Source organism: Carassius carassius, chromosome 10 (assembly GCF_963082965.1).
Source record: "Carassius carassius chromosome 10, fCarCar2.1, whole genome shotgun sequence".
NCBI lineage: Eukaryota > Metazoa > Chordata > Actinopteri > Cypriniformes > Cyprinidae > Carassius > Carassius carassius.
This window is the reverse complement of record NC_081764.1, coordinates 28,012,746-28,037,725: the sequence shown is the minus strand read 5'-3', so window position 1 is coordinate 28,037,725 and position 24,980 is coordinate 28,012,746. Positions and strand designations below refer to the sequence as shown.

The 24,980-nt window shown below is 39.9% G+C and overlaps 1 protein-coding gene across 22 annotated transcripts in view; it reads left to right on the top strand.

The window, feature by feature from the left end:
* The window catches only part of LOC132152063 (bromodomain adjacent to zinc finger domain protein 2B-like), an 87,657-nt gene that overhangs the window by 12,918 nt on the left and 49,759 nt on the right, over positions 1–24,980 (top strand). For 21 of the 22 annotated variants that reach the window (XM_059560739.1, XM_059560734.1, XM_059560738.1 and 18 more), the window contains exon 2: positions 2,467–2,510. The gene's annotated coding sequence lies outside the window, so the exon portion shown is untranslated. Of the gene's footprint in view, positions 1–2,466; positions 2,511–21,724; positions 21,743–24,980 lie in introns of those variants that run through there. The other variant, XM_059560720.1, reaches the window with a different exon arrangement.

The window sequence follows — 24,980 nt, the reverse complement described above, 5'->3', positions numbered from 1 at the left end:
GTGCGTGTTCTTCAAAGCTCTTTTTAAGGTTTTGCATTTCACATGCTTTTTACTGGATTTCACTTAAAGGCTAACCTAAAGTAAAGCCTCTGATCATTTTCCCATTAGTTTGTTTGTTTTCGTAGCTGGGAGTGCCTAAAACATGTTTTCTGTTCCTGCCGTGTCTGGAGATGACTGCAGAGTTTCAGAAACTTTCCCACATGTTTTACCTTTGTTTAAAAAACACTCCATTTCATGTGGAGACACATGAGTGTTTTTCTCTCTCTCTCTTTTGCTCACTCTTGTTCTTCCTTTTGCTTCCATCTGGTCTTCATTTCCACCAGACTTCAAAGGTGAAGAAAATCGAGCATAGGAAATGGGTTGAATATTAATTTGGCCTTATTGTCACGAGGTGCTGTGTTCTGCACAGATGAACTTTTACCACAAATGTAAAGTCAAATCACAGCAGTGTTTAGCAATCCGTTCAAAGACGATTGCTGTGTCCTTGTGTGTGAGAGAGAGCAACTCTTTGTGAGTGTGTGTGTGTGTGTGTGTGTGTGTAGCACGGTTCTTCCATTAGCGTGTGAGTGATGACCTCCAGGGTGGGCAGTTTAAGTTATAGCGCACCCCCTTCTCTCTCTCAGATGGAGCTAATTGTCTGGTGGCCATTTTTGAGGAAGTGTTTCCAGGTATGAGTTCTTTTTTTATTTTGCCCTCTGGATGGCTATGTCCTTTTTTCCTCTGTTTTTATCTGTTTTCCTGATCCTTTCTTTTCTGCTGGATAAACCGCAATCGGCCTAATGATGAAAGAATAAGATTATCAACAAGAGAGAAAGAGATCTGGTCCAAGGCTGTTTTTTCCCAGTCACAGAACTCACACAGATTCCATTTTGTCAGCTTTCAGCTGGGCATTATACAGCGATAAAAGACTTTGCCCTGCAGCCACACTGATTCATACAGAGCAAAGAGAGGGAGAGAGAGCAAGAAAGAGATGAGAAAGCGAGAGAAAAGGAAAGAGAAGTCTCTTTGTGCTGTGTGTGCTCATATTGTATGAAAAAAGATGAATCACTTCTATTTAGGGATCAGTTTCCTGAAACTGGATGGGTGAGACGATTCCACGAGAGATAGATTGTCGGGACTTGCCTGTGTTTCTCTGAGGGTTGGAGCTAAACGTCTGCAGTCGTGGCAAGGTGCTCCCTAAAGGACCGGCTCCTCCGACAGGAAGTATCAACCTGGAGCAAAAAGAACAAAAAGGACAAAAAACCCTCCCCTCCTGTCTTTTCTCCTTGCACACAATCCTCACAGCTGCGCACAGTTTGCAGTCTGTCCAAAGAGGGTGCGTTATCATTTCATCTAAATTCCTCCCCCTAGGCAAGTCAATAAAAAAAAAAAGTAGCATCAAAACGTTTTTGATTAGCTGGTCCTCAGGATGGTTGAAGATGTTTGGGGAGAACTTTGAGCCACGATGCATAGATTCCGGCTTTCGTTGGCAGTAGCACAGTGTTATTGTGGTAATGATCAGGACGAACGTAGTGTGTAGGAAATGATGAACCCCACAGCGCACTCACCATTATCTCAGACTTCGTCTCTCCGAGCTGTCATTACGGCTGAACTCCCCCCCGCTGACATTAGCTCTAACGCCGCACGTGTCTTTGGTCACTGCAGTGATGGAGCACCTCCACCATAGACGGATGAGTCGGATTTTGATTGACGTGTGAATGCTGTCAGTCACAGCTTGGCTCACTGTGTAGCAAACAGTGGTAAACTGTTCCAGACATCTAACTCTGCCCAGATGGAAATGTTTTAAAGAACTAAAAAGAGGAACTAACTGCCCAGCCACAGATTACTCAGAGCACGTCTGCTGTTCGTTTATGGTGGTAATTTGTTTTAGATTTTTTACCTCATTGTGAATGTGGTGTTTGTTTCTGAGCAGTGTGCATATGTACAAGTTGTTGTCTGTGCAGATTGAGGAGATTGGAAGACAAATCTGATTTGTGTGTCTGTTTCACCTTTTTGTCTCACTGCTGTGATGTTCCTGATAATTCTTAAGCACACATACACACACAAACAGACAGAAACACACACAAAGGCTGTGAGAAAACTGGAGCAGGCTGGTTTTCTGCACAAGACAGCATGTGTGCTTGGAAAAAACGTCCCACACACCTTGGGTTTTAAAGCCTTACTGTAATTCCAACAGGTTTAGCAGGAAAAAAGACTGAACCTTGTGCATGTATGAGCATTCACACATTCATGTGTTTTTGCTTTACTTGTGTGGGCATGTGCAAAGTGGTTGTCTCTGTCTTTGTGTACGTATGCATGTGTTTTTCTTACTTGAAACCATTGGCAGCTACTGGTTAACACTGTATTACTCCAGCCACAAAGTTACAAAGCTACATATAAGTGTAATTTAGGATATTTACCTCGGTTTTGTTTCTGTTTAGTTACCAGTGTGCCATTAAAACAGTTTCTTTTTCTGGTCTCCTACAGGTGGACAAGCAGTGATGTCACACAGCTGAGGACATTCCCACTCAGTGAGTATTTGTATCATAATGCTAAATAGCCAGTTGTCATCAACAATCATTTTTTTTTACCTTCCCTCTGTGACTTTGCATTTGTTGCAAGACCAGTTTTCCAGTTTTGAAGCCTTCTGTCACGGTTATGCACCTCTGTGTTTGTTTCGGGTAATTGGACCCTGTAACCGAAAAGGGTGAACACCGATTCAGCCGATTTAAACCTAATTTAATTTCGTTCTTAGGATGTGAGCCTATCTTCTCATTCCTCTCCCTCCCAATTAACTGAAACAAAGCTCTCCAAAAGCAATTGTTAGGTTGACATTTCTTAAACATGCTTTGTCTTTGTTTTTCGTATTTGTAAAGATCTTTAATTTGGCAATTCATTTTCACAGCCAAGTCTCTCGAACGAACCGCTGCAGTGGAGAGAGTTTGTGCTTTGGAACAAACAAATCAGCTGGTTTCTCTCTCTCTCCCTGTGTGGGCTCAGGCTAATTGGTAGCGCTGATGCTGGTCGCGGTGTTAGCGGTGATGCTAGGCGGGCGGCAGCCTCTCAGGGCTCTCTGCTCGGCTGCATCGTTTCATTCCCCAGCTCCCTGGTGGTTTCAGAGAGTGACAGAAATACAAGGACATTTCTTTCCACTCTCTCGTCTGCTCCTGCTCCCTCTCCTTCTCTCTGTCTATACCACTAACAAGTGACAATGTAGAGTTTGAGTTCTGGAGTACTTAAAAACTGAGAAACGGACTGCAGCTGCCTCAGGTGAACATGCAGCTGTGTGTAAACCAAGTGCTTCCTCAGATGTGCATGTGTGAGAGAGAAAGTGTATGTGTCTTTGTGGTTGATTACAGTTTACCTTTTTTAGAAAAGTGTTCCATTCACACTCATGAGGAAATGATCTATATGGAAAGAAATATAAGTATGGCAAGAAAGTCAGAATGGGATGGGAAAAACAGAGACAGACAAAGACAGCGAGACAAAGACGGGCTCTCAGCTCCTCAGCTACACATCACTGCGGCCTCTCGCATTGGCAGCAGTCACTGCCACCATCTCAGCCATCAATAATGGTAATGGATGCTCCATCCGAGCATTGATTTCTGGGAATTGTAGGAAGGCGAGAAGGGTCATCTGTGCTCAACAGTAAATAACAATAAATTAAAGCTAAACAGAAATATATAATATATATATAGTATACCAAAATAACACTAGTTTTTAAAAATCCTTAAGTCTACCTCGGAAAGACAGGTGACTCAATTACAGAATCCACATTTTGTAAGGTCTATTTATGTCCCACATGTTTTTTTCATTTGGTAACTTTTCTCAGAAAATATTGACACATGCAATTAATTAATTTTAATTTTAATGTGCCAAGTTCATAAAAGCAAATGTAGTGTTAACTGATAATTAGAAACTAAAAAGCATACAGCAAGGGTATTGGTCATAGGGATGAAATTTCCATTCTCATGAAAAAAGAAATATCAACTAGTCTCTTTGGAGAGCTGAAAGTAAAATCAGGTTTGTCAGGACATATCAAGAAAAAACATACTCCTCTGTCCTTCTCATTCTGAAATGGAGGTTATAAGTTGTAGTCACTGAAAATGCTGGAGACTATATAGAAGAGAGAGAACTGAGCACTTGCAATCTTGCCCAGGGGCAAAGCAGCTATTTATTAGCGCATATGTTAAACCCTTTCTCTTCAAAGCAAACTTTCCTCCCAGCCTCCCACAGAGGGGGAAAGAGAATAATAAAGCAGAGGAAATGGCATTTCTCTGCTCAAAGTGGATATGAGTGTGTTCAGTGTAACCAACTACTCTTTATTTAGAGTAGAGAAAGAAATGGAAAATAAAAGCAAAGGAAGACAAAAGAGGGTGGTTAAAGGAAAAAAAAGAGGCAAGAGAGTGTATTTGAGCATAGATCTTGGTCAGGCAGTGTCAGTCTCCAGGCCTCTCTCTTTCTCTTTCCTGCGTCCCTGGGGATGGCTCTTAGCTCATACTTCCTGCTGGAGAGATCTTGAGTAGGAATCATGGTAGAGGGATCTGTTTTCATTGCTGGTGCTGTGCAGTAGGAGTGTGTCTGTACTTGTGCGTCAGAGGCAAAACATACCAGTTGTTTGATACTAATAATATTGGCCTGCTGGATTCTGTGCGTGTGTGTGTGTGTGTGTGTGAAAGGTATAATGGACCCCTGCCTGAACTCTGCTGGGCTGGGAGTTATTACCTCAGTACAAAATTCTGGACACACACATATATATGCATACAGTGAAGGTGAAAGTTTGAAATGGCGTTCCTCAAGTGTCTGTCATTGGCCCTTTTTGTTTTCTCTCACTCTCTCTCTCTCTCTTTTGTCCCTCTACTTGCTGCATGTGATTTTACTGTTCCTTCTTGCCTTAAATATTTATGCCCAGCCAGGGTACGAGGCTATGCTTGCTGGTTCTGACTGTACTGGAGGATATAGCAATAAATACTGAATCTTCCATAGAGAGAAAGAATGAGTCAGTTATGAGGCAGTTAATATTCAGAGTACATCATAAAGATAATCTCCTATTATCTCGCCTTAGCCTGGCCCCCCACTTGCATAAGTGCTATCATCTATGATTTATACACATACACACATAATACACATGCTCTCATATGCAGGTTACGCAAAGTGGATAGACACTATTCATTTGCTGTTGTCATTGTGCTTTAAAGAGGCAGCGCAATGACAACATAAGCCAAAAACAACAGTATAGGAACATGTAAGGACTCCTGAATCCATCACAGCTAGAAATATAGATAAGTGAATGCAGAAAATAGAAGAGTTAGAAGATGGGGCTGAGGGAGAGAAAAGGAGAGGGAAAAAACATCCAGAAGGTCAGGATCAGCAGGTGGCCATCTAAGGGAGCGACATGGAGAGACTCCGATTGAGTTTCACCCGCCCCGTTACCGTGGAGATCCATCCAATAATACCACCCTATCCACAGCAGAATAACTATAATACACTACACCTACAACAGACTGACAAATAGTGCACTGACTAAACTGAGACAGCCACAGCAGGCAGTGATCAAATCTGAAGCAATATCTCGCTAATGCTCCATATAAATCCACATATTTTGCTTCAACGGCACAGATGTTTTATCTTGGCCCAACCCTAAGACAGGTGTTCTTTTGAAATAATGAAAACTACCTATTTGTTGATTGTGGTTTAGCTAAACACTGTAGAGAACCATGTGGGAGTCTCAGTGTGGTTACCATGTTTTTGGATTGCAGATAACTCAAGACCAAACCTATCCAAATTTGCAGGTACCAGAAGTTCTGTTACACCTCCTGCTTAAATACAGACATAAGAAATGAATCTTGAGAATTAAAACGGACACAAAGTCTTGAGGCTTTTCAGAGTAGCTCAAAAGCATAAAACGACAAGCTTCTTATTGGCACTGCTCTTACAATCCTACTGAAACAACTTTTAACAAAATTAACCAGCAGTCACCGACAGGTTTTCTCCACGTGTCCACTTATTTCATTAAGCAAGCAACAAAAATAGTAGTTTTCTTCCCTCCTGAGTAAATGGGTAAATGACCATTCACTGCCACCACTGTCTACCTTGAAACGGCTTTTCCCTTAGATGAAGATGGATCATAAAGTGTCATTTAAGTTTTCAAGCCATTCACTTCAAAAACAACTCTAAGTTGAAATGGCAAACATATACTTGTATCCTTTAGATGCCATTTACGCCTTTTGTAAGTTCTTCCAGGCCATTTCCACAACTTTAGCCATGTTTAATGAATATTCTCATGAACAATACACAATAAGAAAATAATTAATGTCGATAAAAAAATAAATAATGTTCGGTAAGACCGAAACCAGTTCCAGTTTAGATCAACTAAGACTCAGATCAAGAATAGGATCTATCAGACCATATAATCAACCAAACGAAAAAAAACAAACTTTGTACAGATTAGGTCATGTCTGGGACGTTCCGCATATAGTTTTTCCAGTATGTGGTGATGGAGGTCAGCATCAGAAAATTATTGTAAACTTTAGGTCTAACTAAACATTATGTCAGTTATTTTTTTTGTTCATTTTATATGAGGTTTGCCTAAATGCAGTGTAAAACCTTCATGAGTTTTATTTGTAGCAATAACATTATATAATCATTAAAATTGTAGAGTCAATATGTATGAAAGATCGTTTAGGGGTGTATCCAAAGCCGAATACCTTATTTGGAAAGGCAGGGATAATGGGTTTTAAAACGAATAGGGGATAATGAATAATTTTGCCCAAATGTTTGGCTGAGGCTGCAGCAGGTGTTTGCTAGATTCACAGGTAAGCCAGGGGATCAGCGCAATATTTTACACAAACCTCAAAATTAAAGCAATGATGAGTGTGTGAAGTGAAAGAATGTACACTTTATGAATGAAAAGAGTGCCAATCAAACACCGCTATTGCTGTTGCATGTCTCATAAATCAGAGCTTGGCAAGAGTAATATTACCTAAAATAATACATCATACAAATATTGCTATTTGTGTGTATTTAAAAGGCAATGATTTAAACCTATAGGCTACGATACATAAATAAATGGAATGAGCACAGTGTGATCGCCAATCATACAGCCACGTTGCCATCTCTCAGAAACCAAACCAGCTCTCTGTCAAGAGTAGGCTAATAATCAACTTGGATACAGATACATATTCTACTAGGCCTACATGTTTGCTGCTTTATCTTTTGCTGGTTTCCGTGGCACATGCACAATTGTTTAGTGAAGTTCAAAAAAAGTCTCATTTAAAGAGTTCTGCGTGATGAAAATGTGCGCCTTGAATTAATTCAGTCGTGTTCAAATTATCTAAATGTTTAGCCACTAAATGGTTGTCATGAAATATCTCTACTTCTATGATAAATGTATTTTTAGAAATTATTAATTTTATATTTTAGAACACTTAACAGGCCAAGTAGTCAAAACACAAATAATTTTCCATACTCTGTTCTAATTTTTCCATAGCCTACTTATCCAGGCCTGCAAATTACTTAAGTGAAATACTTTTTAAACCGGTGAGCCAAAAGAAATCATGTTGTTTTACATAAAAAATGAGTTTAAAAGAATGAAATAAGCACAAATAAAATAGCAGTGTTGCTGTTGCCTTCCATGCAATTCCTGTAAATGACTTGAATCAATTTCCATATTTCTTAACTGCGTAGGAGCCTTTACTGTTTTAATTAGAAGATATTTAAATATGTATTTATCGGATCACAAAAGGTCCCAAAGCTGGGACGCGAACTCGCGTTGCTTGAAGCACAACCATAATGCATCTTGAAGCACTGCCTATACAGTACAAGGGTATAGGCTTTGACTGTTAGAAGATATTTAAATAAATGTTATAATCATTAAAATTTAATTATTTTAGCTAAACATGGCATATTTGTTCAGTGATGACTACAGAAAAAATAGGCTGTAATACCATAAAACTAATAATAGTCTAATCAAGTATAACAGATACAGATACAAATAGTCTGGATCCAGAACTTAATTTTTAGTATTAATTTTTCCGAAAATGTCTGCCATATGCACATAAACTGCCGGTCACCACTGATAAACGACTACTAAATATTGTAGAAACTTAATTTTCTGTAAAGTTGCTTTGCAATGATTTGTATTTTAAAAAGCACTATATAAATAAAATTTAATTGAATATAAATAATTTAGTGATTGTTATAGATACAAATGCAGATACAAATCATGGGCCAAGTATACTGTATTTGTGGAAAGTGCTATAGAATTCATGCAAATTCTATGCAATAGTGAAGACCTTAAGAACACTGAAGACAGACTGCTGTCTTTTTAAAACCTAAGACACTGATCTACACTAAGGGCACCACACCAAGTACATAAGATTAAAAACCCAACTCTAATATCTTTTTACTTAAGTGATTCTACAAATCAGCATCCATCAAAACGTCTCGAGTATGTTACGTCATGTAATTAGTCTGGGCAAACTTCCAGAACCAGCAAGTAGGGTTTGTTATTTGTTTGTAAAGACAAGAGGTTGAGATGATTTGGTAGGTGGGTGAAGCACATTGAACATAGCTACTTTCCTTCTAATGCTGGTGTACGTGTTTGTGTGTATGTCTGTTTTCCCCATGCTGACGCTAAAAGCGACGTGAGGAAGGATCTGAAGGAGTGAGCGCTGGAATACTAATGAACAAACACAGAGTAAGAGGCTGTGTGCTCCTGTCTACCTCTCTGCAGTGAGCTCACTCGCTCCTCTCTCTCGCTCTCTCCCTTCATCTGCACCTCTCGCTCACACAGAGGATAAACTGTGTACATGATGACATTTACACCGCAGTTGCACGCAGAGGGAGAGTGTGTGTGTGTGAGAACCTTCTCATTCCTCTCCCCACCTCTGTTTTTTTCCCCCCTGCTCTTCCTTCATTTTGCTCTGTGCTCATCTTCTCTCCATCTCTCCTCCTTTCGCTGTGTGTGTTCAGCACAGGATGTGCACCTCAAGGGAGCACACACGCACACACACACACACACACACACACACACACAGGCCATTATTTATATATTTTTTGAAGGGCAAATATAAAAAGGAGTGGCTTTGTTTTACTGCCACAAATTTGACGCGCTGCCTGTGGATCCAAACACACACTTACGACTTACTGAACAGTAGCCATAAACTCTGTGTGTGTGTGTGTGTGTGTGTAAAAGGAAAAGCAACATCACAGCTTGCATGTTGTACTCTGTAGGGTTTATGTTCCATTTAGAGTGTAAAACGTGTGTGTGTACAAGGTGCGATGAGGGGTTGTGTCGGTCAGCGGGTGTCTCTCCCTTCTCTCAGAGGAATTGGGCGGTTAAGGGCAGTTAGGGGGGCTCTTGGGGAGGTTGGGGGCCATCAAAAAAGGTTAAAGAGATTCTATTGAATCAAACGGCCCCCCTTTCTTACACGCCAAGATTTGATTCCTCATAAACACACCTTTTGCACCAACCACACACTTTCTCTCACCTATTTCATTCACATTCTGAGACATAAACACAAACACACAAACACACCAAGCCCTAGAATATCAAGCCACCCAGGGGTCTCCCTCCCTCGACCCAGGGTATTTAGAGAGAACCTACGGCAGGCCCTGAGCTCAGAACAGGAGCCGGGACGATCTGGATCCAGGGTGGTCCAGGGAGATTTTCTAAGCATGTCAGGGGCTTTTTGTATTCTGGGTGTCCAGGGAGAGCTCATTACGCTGGGTGTGCATTCGCTGAACCTCCCTTAACTCTTGGAAATAGAGAGAGAGCTGCGATACTGGACCTCAGGGAGGTCATTACAGAAAGAGAGGCTGAAATGGAGAAGAAAAAAACAGGGAAAGAGGTGGGTATGGAGTCTTTGAAACAGAAACTATGAAGTTTGCTGATTTGGGCCCACGGTCTGCGTGCAATTTTTAGCATTTTTGCTGCTTTTATTCATAACGATTGTGGGGAAAGGATGCACAGAAGAAGGGAACAGGATTGGAAAATTATGCCATGCAGACTCGAACCTGCATCATCCACATGAACACCACAGCTCAATAGTTACATGCACTCAAATGATCTTGTAGTAATCAGACTGATGGCTCAATCTTCATGTAAACACCTCAATCAATCCAATTGATCTCAATCTAAATGAAATTTCGATCAGACTGAAAGGGGTGATGTACAACTGAAAATAATCTGATCTTTTGGAAAAAAAGTGAGCATGTAAACGTTTGAATCAGACGGAATTTTCTGAATTGGATTTAAAAATACATTTTGCAGTGCTGTGAAACGAATGTTTAACAGAGCCATTTATTAATAAGATCTCGGATGTTTACATACGTTTTACATCTTATGAACATACATATGTTTATTTACATCTTAACTGGTCAGTAGAGGAGACTACTAGAATATTTAATATAAGCTCTTTTGACTAATGTCACCTTTCTTTTTAGATATGTAATTAAGGTAACTAAAGGCAATCAAGGCACTGACTCACAGAATGAGGTTTCCGAGTAATTTAGAAATATTTGACCCCTGAATGACCTGTTAAATCAAGTATTTCAGACAATCTGATAATGATAATTTAATGATTGCAAATGATACTCAAAATTGCAGATTTATTTCACATAACATTATTTCCATAAACATGAAAAGTGTGTTATTCAATCACAAAACTTTTATTAGTTTTTAGAAGTGACACAAATGGGAGCACTACAACCGGGGGAACAATATCGTTTAGAAATGGCCAAATATTGTCGTTAATCATGGTGGTGGTTTAGAGTGGCAGATACAACATGAGCGTTTCTCTGTCATATCTGGCTATTGTTTACAGCTCACAAGGGTCTTGAGTGTCAGGGGGGAGGGACGGATGGTTTGGCATGCAGATGGTCCAGGGAAGAGGGGGGCATTGTGTCTGTGTGTGGGTGATGTGCAGGGAGATATTTAGTATTTTATTGGTTTGTTCCAGAGGACCCAGCTGCTAGGTCATTCCCTGCTGGCACACACGGAGAGGGAGAGAGATGGCGAAAGAAAAAACAGAGGAAGCGGGGGCATTAGTGTAGATGTCGATGTGAGCAGAGAGGATTTAAAGCACAGAGGAGAGAAGAAAAGTGAAAAATCAGAGCTAGAATGAGAGCGAAGGAAGAGACAAAAAGAAAGGAGCGGGAGAGAAAGGAAAAGAAAGAGGAGAAGAAAAAAACGAGGGAAGGAAAGAGAGCTAAGCAGCGAGCGAGTGAAATGTGTCCGCCGTGATCCATCAGCCCTGCAGCCACACTAATCACAGGTGGAATTCAGCGAGCTCTTTAAAACGCCGCCTCTCATTTCAAACCCTGCCCTCAGGCTCTCTCTGTGTGTGTTTAGAAGTGTCAAAATCTCTCTGCTTGCCCTATTTTGTGTCTGTTTGTGTGTGTAGTCCACAGTACGCGTGTGTGTATGCGTTTTAAGAGAAAGACGGGGATCTCAAGAGACGGTGTGTGTAGGTTCGTGTGTATGCGTGCATATTTCTGCATGTGTGCGTAAATCCCCCAGAGACGATATCTGGCTCAAACAGCTCCAGTGATCACAGATTGTGCCGTTACTCTGTGCGTGTGTGAGCGAGCAGAAAAGAGATGGAGTGCAGAAGAGAGAGGTGTGAGTGTGTGTATGTGGGAGAGAGGGCAGAGCGTCTTTGTGTCTCTACCTATCCCATCATCCCGTTCAGCTCAGCAGAGGTGACACCAAGGTGAGCGTGAGCGCTCTCTCTCCTTCTCCATCACACCAGCACTGCCTCTTGCCCTCCCTCCCCTCCTCTCCTTCGCTCTCTGTCTTTCTCTCTCGCTGTGCCTCTCTGCACGGCTCAGTGGCAGATGGAGGCTGTGTCAGCAGGGAGAAATGGCCATTCACACACTCCTTACACACACTCTCCCTCCTCTCTCTTTCTCTTCCTTGCTCTATCTATAATTTTGGCCGATACGGATAGCTGATAATTAACTGATACTGAAAAAAGAAAAAGCTCATATATTGGCAGATATCAATAATATCTAACTGTCTGTTTATACATTTATCCATCTCTCTACTGTCTGTCAGTCAGTCTATCTCTCTGTCTGTTCATCCATCTATCCATCTATCTCTCTCTTTGTCTATCTATCTCTCCACATCTGTCTGTCTATCTGTCTGTCCATTTGTCCGTCTATCTATATTACATCTACCTATATAAAATAATTGATAAAAATAATTAAATATTGTGGCAGATCAGAAATCACCAATTCAATTTAGTTCTTATTAAACACACAGTCAAAGATTCTACTGTTTGAAATGGTAAAAATAAGACCTGATATTATCTGCTTTCATGTCCAGTCAGACCAGTGCAATATATAGGTGGCTGATATCAATCTGTTCACCGTTACATATCTGTATCTGTCGGTTGCTTATAATCAGTTGGTCCTTGTATTAGCTGTTGGCTTCTTTGGTTCAACAAACAGTAGAGACTGAATATCTTTCTCAGTTATGTTACTACGGTCACAGCTTATCTGGGTCTCACCTCTTTGCACAGGTGTGTGAGCATGTCACGCAGGTCAAAGAAGTGGAAATGTGCGATCATCATTTTACGTTAATACAGCTATTAAAACTCAAGGTGAGCGAGAGATAGAAAGGTCGGAAAGAGTGGGGGAGAGGGAGACTGAGGAGACGGCAGGAGGAACAAACGATGCACAAAGCGGGTGACAGCGCAAGCTGCTTTAATATGTATGTATTGCAGGTTGATGGTTGATTTCATTAGCAAATCTCATTGTTATGCATGGATTGTTCTCCTGCAGCAAAATGAATATTGCATTCACGCCGCCCGTAGGTTTGGACAAAAACGTTTGGATTTTTAACTGCAGCCTTAAGGAAAAACAAAAAATGTTTTTATGAGGTTTTCCCTCCAATTCTCTCCAGATCCAATTGATGGCAATTAAAAGCATTTAGCGCGTTGTCATTCACTATAGATGAGGCCTTGCGTAGAGAAAGATGGTTTAATGTGTTTGCCCCTGGTTTTGTGTCTCTGGCATGTTTAATTTTAACCAAATGCCTGTCGTTGTCTTTAATTGTGTGTGTGTGTGTGTGTGTGTGTGTGTGTTTGTTTTGCTCTTTCAGCTGGGTGTTTCTATAGAGGTAGTAGTGTATGTTGTATGTCTGTTTGAGAGTGTGTGAAATAAAGGGTTTCTGTTAGTGCGTGTGAAAATGTGTAATATTAGAGTGTGTGTTGTGTTAATGACAAGCCCCTGTATAGCCAGTCTCAGATTGTATAACAGGACTTTTGAACCGTACTCTGTCTCTGGTGAATATAGAGGTCTGTGTGTGTGTGTGTGTGTGTGTGTGTGTGTGTGTGTGTGTGTGTCTGTCTCGGAGGTATTAATAGCCTGACCAGGCACAGGAAAAAAAAAACTCATGTTTTTCCATCTGTTTTCACAGGAAACAGTCAGGACGGATTATCTCTTACACACACACACACACACACACAAACTCTCTTCCTCTCTCTCTTTTCTTTTTGGGATAATAATCTGATGGCTATTGCAGCACATCTTTGGTCAGGGAGAAATAAAATGATAAACTGACGGAGGTCTGGGATTTGTGAATCAAAAAGCACATAACAGCCACACACACTCAAAACCACCATGTTATTTGCTTTCAGGCAAAAAACATTTTTTTTTAGTTTGAGAAATAAGAGAGAGCTCAGACTCTCAACCACTCTGACTAAAGGTTAGTCACACACTCGATCAAATTCACAGGTGGGAATATAGAAAGGTGTGTGGAGATGACTGTTCACTGAGTGATTACAGGAAAGTTCAGAGTAAACACACCCAAACAGACACTAGAACAATGTGTGCACAGGAACACACACAGACAGAGTGGGCTTCAAAGAAAAATGCTTCCAATTTGTGTCAACTTTTCACATCGGTGAAATCAATGTTACTGAAATCAGTTAATCATATGTCAATATTTACTGAGAATGGTACATTAAAATGAATATCTATCATTTTAATTGTTGGTTTTGTAAACGCACTGATGGATGTCTCTTTCCGTAATGTTACATCTTGTTGTTTTTAGGGTCTTGTGTCATAAGTGACACATTTATTGTTATCTTAATTTTATTTTAAAAACATATTATTGTAATAACAATCAGAATGAAAGGTTATGTTGAGTGCAAAGTCTGAAATACATCTTCATAATTTTTTTTTTATTTCTTTTAAATAATAATCTTTATTTCCAGGTTTTAAATAATATTTTCAGTGTGGTATCAGACTTTTGGACTCCTTTTTGTATATACACAGACTCTCATTGGCCTGTTGATATCTTTTGCAAAAAAAAAGGCACAGATTGTGTCCAGCCATCTGCTATTCAAAGAGCACATGCTACAGTGTCTGTCAGTGCATGTGTTTTAGATCTGAGGGGAGAGATGGAGATAGAGAGACCTGTCACATGCAGCCACATTCAACAAACCCAAACACCTTTCCTTCGTATCATTAGAACAGTTTAGCAGGTATTTTATTTTTATTTTACTAAAAGTGATTGCTTGTTGCTTCATAGGACTCCAGCACTAGTGTCTCTGTGTGTGTGTGTGTGTGTGTGGATAACGGCCTGTGCCATCAGTGTGTGTCTCTGTGTGAACAAATACACACACATTCTCGTTTATTCTCAGTTTCTCAGTAATCTTGCAGCATTGTAGCAGTACAGGAAGTGCAGAATCAACTTGCGGTCAATAGTGAAAGTAAGTGTGGGGTGGGGGTGTTGCTTTGCTAAACTTAGGGTAAAAAAGAAGCCAAATCAAAGCTTAAAGTGATTGAGAAGTAAAAAGTAGTAAATTAAGGTTACACTTTAGTTTGAGTACCAATTCTCACTATTAACTACTTTTAATGCCTCAATCAATAAACTCCTAATTTGCGGCTTATTTATAGTGAGTAAAGTAATTAAGTTAGGTATGGGGTAGAATTAAGGGATCTTAAATATTGGCATGCAGAATAAGGTATTTATATGTGCTAAGTAAGTACTAAAATGCCAGTAGTAATATGCATGAAAGCAACTAGTTAATAATGAGAATTGGTTACTATTTTATATCTACCTATCTATCCATCTATCTATCTATCACCTATCTGTCTACTAAATAATACTAATATAGAAAGTTTCAAATGTAAATAAAAGTCCTTGTTTAGATAGATAGCTAAAGTAAATAAAGTTTTTGTTTTAAATGGTAAAAAAACAATTCTGTTAAGATTTGGGTAATGGTTAGGTTACAGTATTTTTAACTTGCCGTGTATAAAAACTGTAGATATCTATGCAATGTCCCCTTTTAGATATATATATATATATATATATGTATGTATGTATGTGTGTGTGTATGTAGCATTTCAAAGCCAGTTATTTTTTGTTAAATGTACAGAGACTAAACACTCTGTCACAATCAAAGCAAGGAGACATGAATACCGTTGGAAGCTGGGTGTGTGTGTTTTTGTGAGATAGTCGTGTGTCATGTTCTCTGATAACGTCTTGAAAGGATCAGCACAAACGGAATGTTTAAACAGCAAGAGAATATTTAGGTAACATTACATCTGTAAGATACAGAGCTGCGACTGCTGTGCGTGTGATGGAGATGTGACTGTTTGCCTGTCATGTGATTTAGGAGACTGTTAAGTTAGCCGTAAACCATCAGCTAATTTTACCACCACAGTCTATTACATTCATTAAATTACATCAGGATGATTAAATCAAATGCTTCAAACAGGTCCATCAGTGGAGACGAGTGTGTGTGTTTTCACTTCCCTCCCGCTGCTGTGGTTTTTCACGAGGGTATCAGGTAATAGTAAACTCTAAACTAACAGCGACCTGCGCTCTTCCCGTGATCTGATCGTCTGTAATGGCAGACACACACTCACAGCTCTCAAAGATGGCCGCCTCCACGAGGATGACAGTGCGTTTGTTGTTCTCGCTCCGAGGAGATTGGAATGTCAGCATACGTGAGCCGAGCGAGAGAGAGAGAGAGAGAGACGGTTGTGTTTTCTCTCTCTGTATCTCTGCAGGCTGTCTTCCTGGTTGTGAGTGAGGCGTGAAGGATGTGTGCTGCCCCTCCCCTCCTTCCCCTTCTCTTCCTCCCGCCTCACACTCATCTGATTGGCTGAAGGGACAGAAATGGAAACATTATTCGATTGCGTCTCCTCAGAGGTCAGCGACCTCTCTGAATGCTCTAAAGACTGAGCTCAGCAGTTGGCTGTGGGATGGCTCAATGTTAATGAATGTTTAAAGAATAGCTAAAAAGCTCAGAGAGAGAAAGAGCTTGAGGGGGACAACAGAGTCCATGTTTAGTAAAGTGGAAGAACTCTGGCTGTGTACAGAATGGGGGGGGGGGGTCTAATTGCAATTTTTCACGACTATTTAAAAATTCATTTTTTTAAAGCTCTGGCTTTGGTGTGCTTGTGTGTAGGGCTGCACAATTTGATAGATAGATAGAATTGTATCCTACAGAACAATACTTATGTTTATGGCTGTATTAATTTCTTCATTTTAAGAGATTGAGTTCATGTGAAGCAGCATTTACTGCGAACCAAGCTGCTTTGAGACACACAAAAACAGATCATGAGCTTCTTGCGTAAAAAAAATCACACAGGGCCACACACTTCACTCTGAAACATGCACTACATGTATTTATTTAATGTTCATTGCAAATTTGCTTTTCTTTCGTTCTGATTAATGTGCAGCCCTGGAAATACAGTTTGTTTGTTTGTTGGTTTGTTTGTTTTAATAAATACCTTTTCCTATCTCAAGTAAATGATATCAGTAAGCCATCTGTAAAATGATTTTCCTGAGAAGTGTAAACACAAGCGTGTTTCTGTGGTGCTATCAGAAAATAGTTTGTTTGAGAATTTTGTCCTGCCTGAGATTGCAACATTGGCTCAACCAGTGGTTTAAGTTATGGGCAGGGCTATCAGTTCATCTCACCAATAGAAGATAAGGGGAGTGTTCGTTTCAAACCAGCTCCAAAACATTTCGTTATTTGTTCAGTTTTGTTTGGTGAACTTACTTAGACCTCATTTATTGATCCCCAAGGGGGAATTAAGGTGTTACAGTAAATCTGAACTCTTCAGTTTAACCTTTCGGCAGTTTTAATAATTTGTTAGGAAGAAATTTAAAAAAAGTTATTTTCAATACACAGAAAAAGGAAGATCAACTTGAGCGCATCGCATTGTAGGAAACAGTACTCAGCGCAGTGTGCTTTGCTGCATGCAAAAATATATCTTGCTAAAATATATCTTGAGTTTTTCATGTATACTGGCCGTACTATGCGTGAAATACTTCTGAACATGTCGATGTAACCTGCAAGCTTTGCAGTATTCAAGTTAAGTAAAAGCTGATTGGAAAAGAATGTTTCCTAGTTTATCCTCACACGAGATGCTACATGTGTTATGTCTTCTGAAAGCAAAATAGAAACAAGTTTAATCCCTTTTCCCTAGTAAAGCCAGAGTCCTGCTCTGTGGCCGTTTTACCCTTCAGCAAGGATCTTAACCTCAGGTTGCTCCGGTGGGACTGTGCCTGTAATTAGTGTACTGTAAGTCACTTTAGATATGAAAAGTCTGTTAAATACAAAAATTTGGTATTTTACACTTAACCAACATTTTTGCTTACATACCTTATTTGGGGTGGTGTGAAATAGCTTAAATATCTAGGCTAGTAACTGAAAGGTCATAGGTTTGAACTTCACAAGTGATGATCCATGAGATATTACCAGTGTAGCAATGGTGCTTAACCTCAGGTTTTTCCAGGGGGACTGTTCCTGTAAAATGACTCATGTCAACATTACCAACTCTACAGTCTTTAAGTAGAGATGTACCGATTGCAATTTTCTTGGCCAATTCCGAATTTTTTTTTTTTTTTTTTAAGTGTGGTCTGCCGATAATGATTTTTGCAGATTTTTATTTTCCCTAAGAGACATAACTGACAGCATATACAAAAAAATCTATTTTTCTTCAATACTAAATTTCATGAAAAAACATAAGTAAAAAGTCAGTAATAAAATAAGAACACAAAAAAAAAATGTGCAAGCAAATGCACAAACAAATGCAATAGAATAAAGAGAGCTATGAAACTAAGTTTTTCAGGTTAAGTAAGTTTTTATTCCGGTAAGAAATACTACAGAAATTAAAGTAATCAAATGTAAATTTTTATCAAAGGTAATTTCGGTAGTCTTCATTGTATAAACTTAATACAAATGAATGCTTACCATTAAAGTTATAAAACGTATTCAGTCAAGAGCAGAAAGTGATTTTCTTTGTGTTTTGTTCTTTGATTAACTAGACAGACAGCAGCAGGTATATTGTTCTGCGGTCCCTTAAAGAGTTTATCCATGGACCCAATATACTGTTAAACAACCCCTTCTCTTTATTATTTAATGTTTAAAACCTGACTGTGTTTACTGTATACTCACCAAAACTGGCATTTTGACATAAATTTGTAGGTATTTGAATGTTTTAGTGCAGTTAGCCACTCATTTTGGTATTTGTGTCTTGCAAGCTGTTTGAGACAGCTCCACTTATATAGATCAGTGGTGGTGTGCGCTCTTTTGATGCAAGCGCGAAACTTGCGGGAATGACTAAAATAATGTGCAATACAAGCACCGTTTAACGGGAGCGAATGAGACATCGAAGTGAAGAGAGCAAGAATGTGCAAAACGGATCGGCTCGAAATAAGAAGAGTGTGAGATCACCGATCTGAGCCGATCATGAGGAAAATCGTCCGATTCCAATCCCTGGCCGATTGATCTGTGCATCTCTACATTTCAGGTTCTTTATTGGCATTTATGTTTCAGTTGAGAAACTTTAAACTCCATGGAATCTTTCCATTTCCACAAAACGTTCTTTATAGTGGAAAAAGGTTATTTAAAAAAAATATTCTTCACACTAAAAAAAAATGGTTCTTTTAAGAACTGTTCACTAAAAGGTTTTTTTTTTTTTCATCCTAAAATGGATCTTCTATGGCATCACTGGGAAACCCTCCTTTTGGGAAATTTATTTTTCAGAATGAATGGGGTGCTGCCAGTGCAAAATCAAAGAGAAATGATAAGCTGTTTTCCATACAAATAGCAAGATCTGTCATTTGACTTCCATTTTGTTAAGCTCTAGGAAAACAAATTCTAAAATAAAACCATAATAGCTTTAATAAAGTGTTTTACTAATGTTTTGCTAATGTTCCTACGTCATTCATTGTGTATGACAATCAGAAATATTTACTCATTCCTAATTCTCAGAACTAGATTGACTCATATGGTGCACTAATCAAACATCGATCAGTCAGTCAGCAGATCCTCGTTCACAGACGAAAGGCCCCAGTTCATTCAGTCTCGTTCAGTGCCGCTCCGAGACATATTCGTTTATTAGGTCCAACCAATAAAATGTGCCTTCACAGCCTGTACTACAGTATGTTTAGTCAGTCTATATAGTCAAGAAAGTAGGGAGTGAACTAGAATGAATCATTCACATAAAATATCTGTGCAAAAACACTTATTTGTGTACTAAATAATCTTTTTGTTTGTTTTTTGCACGTTAGATTTTCTATGCGAGTTAATAAAGAGTAAAATCACTATTAGTTGTCCAACACTTTTCATGTGGAGGGAAAAGTCGGGTATGATCCGAAGTGCATTGGTGTCTTGACACTTATCATGTGAAAGCGTATTTAATCACTTTGGATTATAACGTCTGCTAAATGGCTACTTGCAATGCATCATATTCTGAGCACATAAGAAAGCACTTCTGAATATGGCCGTTTTTTCTTTTTTTTACATGGCCAGGATTTAGAGCTCCTTATAGTCACCTCACTTCACCAAGGACTGATTGTGAGCAGGATTTGTTTGGGGCAGGATTCGGTTTAGATTGGATTCATTCATTTGGAAACAGATAAAACAGGCCAATAGTAATGTGCTTGTGGTGCAGTCCACAGCAGTGAACGTCTGTTATTTCTCAAACTGAATTCTAAGTGTTTGCTATCTCACAGAGAGGAGCTTATCAAAACTGTGTAGATGGACACAATGTATGAACATTGTGTGTGTGTTTGAGGAGTGACAATGTGTGTTTTAAAAAAGTGTGTGAGCATTTTATTTGTTGTTTCTATTGTCACACACAGCTGCTTCAAGGTTTTTTTCTCTCTCAATCTTGAATTGGGTTCAGCGTCCACAACTGTGTGTGGCAGCTGTGAGCGACCTTGATTGGATGAAATGATCAGATGAGAGAGTGAGGACAGAGGGAAAGAGTATATAGAAGGAGGGATGAGGAGTAATCAGAGGGACCTCAGTCTGTTTCTTATGATTTGTCTGTCTCTCACTGTTTATCCCTTCAGATAAAGCTCAGTGTAAAATCATTTTTAGATTATATTGACCTCAGTCTGATTTTCCCTGCCGGTTTGTATTTGGCTCTAAAGGCGAAATAAGTGATTCTTTGAAAGAGAGAAACATTGTCAGAGCCATGGCCTAGCAGTCAGAGCACATAGATTTATAGCATTCATAGCTTTAGTGCCGATAGCATTTATCAGCTTGCATTTCCTGAATCTGTTGCATCTCCACATTTTACACATTTTCAACACAAAAATGCATAATGTGAGCAGTGTAATGAAAAAAAGAGAAACACACGATGGGAACACAGTGGTAAAAGATGTCCATCTAGTGCATGCGTGTATATATAGAAAATGGTAAAGTAATGCAGTGGAATGCATGTTCTGTGTAAATAGCCTTTTATTCACCTTAGGGATGTCAAAAGTACCAGTACCTCTGTATATTGTCCCAGGCCGTGTGATGAGGGTCTTAAAGGAAAGAGGAGGCTGACCATTAAAGGCTTTTCTCATGAATATTAATGACAGTTATAACAGATAAAATGGTATCCTCTCAATAAACATGACAAAAATAAATTAAAAAGTACAAGAAAAGAGTTCCTCTATATTTCAGAAGTGGCTGAATCTGATTTGACGGATGTGTATAGGTTAAAGGTTTCCAGTTAAAGTGTCACTCCTTCAGTGGGTTGTTTTGTAACGAAATAAACTGGATAAACTTCACAACTGAGCAACAGTTCCCTGAGGACAACCTCTCTCCCAAGAGAGAGATAGACGGTTGGATTTCCGCATGAGTTTGTTCAGATGCAGACCTTCACTTGTTAACTCGTGCGTATTTGAGCTAAAACAGCTTTCATGTCATCCCGCGCTGTGGTTTTTAGCTCTCGCAGGAGGATGAGGTGGATGCAGGCGGTGTGTTGCACAGTCTAGATTTAGCGTGTTTGTGTGGTTACCTCGTCTGTGTGTGTTGTCTTACTTCTCCGTGTTATTATTGGGGGCTGTGAGTCACTGGATGTTAATCATTTCCCACACGGGCAAAGTACACACACACGATCACAAACACACACGAGCAAACTGGCAGGATCAGCCGCGATTACTCACTGTTACGCAGGGCTAGTTTTATTAAGAGCATGTTTACAGCCTGACTTTTAGTCATTAGTCTCTGCCTGTAAACACTTCAAAATCTCATAAACAAACAAAGAGTGATTGAACGGGCGTAAATTGTGTTAAAGTAGAAAATCTTTTTTGGAGAAAGATTTGTAATCGGTCCAGGATTATTTTTAGCTGCCATTTAAACCAGTGAAACAGCACAATGCTAATGCTATCGTGTTTACATTTAGTTAACAAATGTGTAAAGGCAAAGAGCAGGTGCCAATGAACCGGTGAGGGGCGCCCGAAGATATCTCTCCTCCACGGCCCTCCGAGGGTTTCACACCGGAGGAGCTCCTGGTAATTAAAAGACAATTTTGTGAAATTGATTAGATTATGCTAATCAGGGGAGATAATATCTAGAGAAGACTGTGAGTGTGTTAGTGTGTGTATGAGTGGGTGGATACGTGTGTGTGTGTGTGTGTGTGTTTGGATTTGAGTGATTATGAAGAGATGGCAGACCGGTCACCATTTCAAACCCCTGAATCCACCACACTTGTGCGTGTGTGTTTGTGAATGTCTGGAGATCACGCTCACGCCGCCATTTCACACAGCTCCGCTCGGCTGTCTCTGCCGCTCCTGAAATGTCAGAGCGATGTTACAGGGGGATATGACAGCTGGTTGCTCACCTGCTGCATGTGTGTCCGCATACTGGGTGCTTTCAACTGATCCGATGCCTTTAATGCATTCCATCGCTGATATAGATAATGTATGTCTTGAATGAAAAATAACTGGAATCACTGTCCAGAGATAGGTCATTGTTACAGACTGACAATGAAACGACCAATCAGATTCAAGCTTTCTCCGTCTGTGCTAAGACAAGCTGACTGTCAGTGACCTTTGCCCCACTGGATAAGGGAAAAGGAACAGGCATTTTTTGCAGCAGCGATCTTGGTATAAGTAACAAACAAATAAATAAGCAATATTCATCTCATTAGATGCACCATGGGTGTCTTTCACACATACAGACACGCACAATATGACTCATGCATGGTATCATCAGAGATGAACAGTCTTGCCTATATTTGGCTGGCAAATCCACATAAACTTCACATAATTGGTTTTCTGTTGGGAAGGAACGAGCCGTGTGGAAGGAAGAATTCATAAAGCTAAATGAAGACTGTCTCTTTAAACGAATGCCTAATTATGCCATTATGTAAACTAAAGAAAGAAGGTCTGTTCTAAAAAGAACAAGGGAAAACAAAGATAGCATTTTAAGTTGCGAGAGAGGTGGTTGGAAAAGTCAGAGACGGAGAGAGTGAGAGAGATGATGCCTTCAGGCTTTATTTAGCTGGGACAACAGAACATGAGCTCATTACACACAAATACACTGCGGCTACTACACTTCCAGCGCACAGCTACACATTTAATATGATCTCTCTGTCAAGGCTTTTAGATCCTCTCCTTTAGCATGATCTCTCCATCCAGATCAGCACATCTTTGATGAAGCCTTGCAGTAACTGATCACCGTAGCTCTGTTTTAAAATACTTTCTGCTTTGCTATCTAATGTCTAAATAGGCAGCTGGATTCTAACAGAAATGGAACCTCGTAAGTGGCTGATTTGGACAAAGCCTGTTCACTTGGCTGCTGTACATTCTCAGGGAAAATGTGCAAAAATGGTACCTTAATTGCATTACACCTTGTCACTGGGGCAGTACCCTCTAAAGAACATCTTTGTACCATATTTTTCCCTAAAAGGTTCATAGTAGTTAACAGTACTAATATGCACCTTTTAAGGGTAGATAAGGTTCAGAGTTGTTCCTTTAAGTGTACAGCATCAGTGATAAGCTGTTGTACCCCTAAAGGTACAATTTTTGCATTTTTTTCCGACAGTGTGAATGGATAGCACACCTCCGCATCCAAGTACAGCTAATATCTACTTGAATGGTGTTAGACTAAAATCTCCAAAACTATTTGTTAAATTTAATTTCCAAGAATTTCATATCAGCTATAAAATCATTAAACAGAATCTTAAATTTAAATTCTTAAATTAATTTTCTTTATTTAAACTTAGCATGGTGCTGAGCTAACTAAACTAATATAAATAGCAAAATATAGCACATATAAATATTGGGTAAAACTCAAATTTTGTGTCATGAAATTATCTCTATAATAAACATTTCTTTTGACTTATCAACCATCTTTTTAGTGAGCTTCACAGTCCATCAGAAACACACTTCTCTGTGTAGATAGAATGTTATCAGGGTAGGTTATTCTTTTCGCCTCCTGTCTTTTGAATGTTGTGAATTCAGACATACTACTACTGTTTTTCACCTACTATATTATATGGAAATATGCATATTTGGATGCAAGTCTGTCAGGGCTGCACCTATTATGCCTTAATATGCTGTCTAGGTAGGCAGCGTACCAGGTTTTGCAACAAAGCCTGTGTGCGTGTCAGTGTTTAGGATTGAAGGATTTGGGCCAGTCCAGTCTGCTTTACCTTAACTCACTCCTGCTGTCCCACTCAAACCCAGCAGCCCACAGAAAAATCAGCCAAGGAGCTATTCTCATCTTCTCCTGCTATGTTTCTGTTCTTTCCGCCCCTTCTTGCTCCTTTCTTTCCTGTCAGCTTCTCTTTCTTTCTCTGGAGGAAGAGAGGATGATGCAAACGGGTGGGCTGTGGTGTAATCCAGGGCCTGGGTAGGTCTGCGGATCAAAATCCATGTTCCGTATCCCCTGCGTGTCCCTCGACCTTGACGCCCCCCGACCCACCTGCTCGCCTGCAGTCCTTGACGATGCCATCATACCCTCATAAATTCCAACCTCATCCTCCCTGACCCTGTGGCTGACTCCTCCCACATGTCAGATGATTGACAGCTTGCGGCAGACCTACTGATTCCATTTAGTCCTCCCAGATTAGTTGCATGTTCCGCTCATGTGTACACATTTTGTACATGTGTGTGGGATTCCTCACGGTTTCCACGGCTTAGCCCACCTTTGTTTAAAAGATCAGGCACAGTAACGGTGTAATCCAGTGCCTGATTGTCGCCCGAGCCCTTGGTAATCGTAATCGCCTTGAAATATTGTTGCGGTTGTCGCCATGTGTTCGTCCTGGCACTTGGAGAATTCTCTGGAAGGCTGCCGGTACAGTCGAGCAGGCCCAGACTCAGAGATGAGCCGCAGGGAGCGTGTTTGGGTGCACAGATGTGGGTGTTTTTTTTTTTTAGACTGGTCTGTCTGAGGAGTTCAAGGCTGAATAAAAGGATCATATGACAGGGGTGTGATGCGCAGAGCGGAGTAGGAAACTTCAGTGTGTATTTTAAGCTAACATTAGGCAGATGGTTAGACGGCTCTGGATTAAGTCTGAAGGCCAGAGAGAGAGATAAAGAGAGAGACAGGGTGTGAAAGAAAGAATGACAATATTTAAAACAAAAATTGCTCAAGCAGCCATAGTTCTTATTTAATCTGCAACTCTGTCTGCCTGTCTCTGAGACTGTATTCCTCACTTCACACCCAGAACAATGCTAATGACTTCAGTAAATTGAACTTGACTCCTATTTAATTATGTGAAGTGTCACTGTTTGTTTGTGTGTG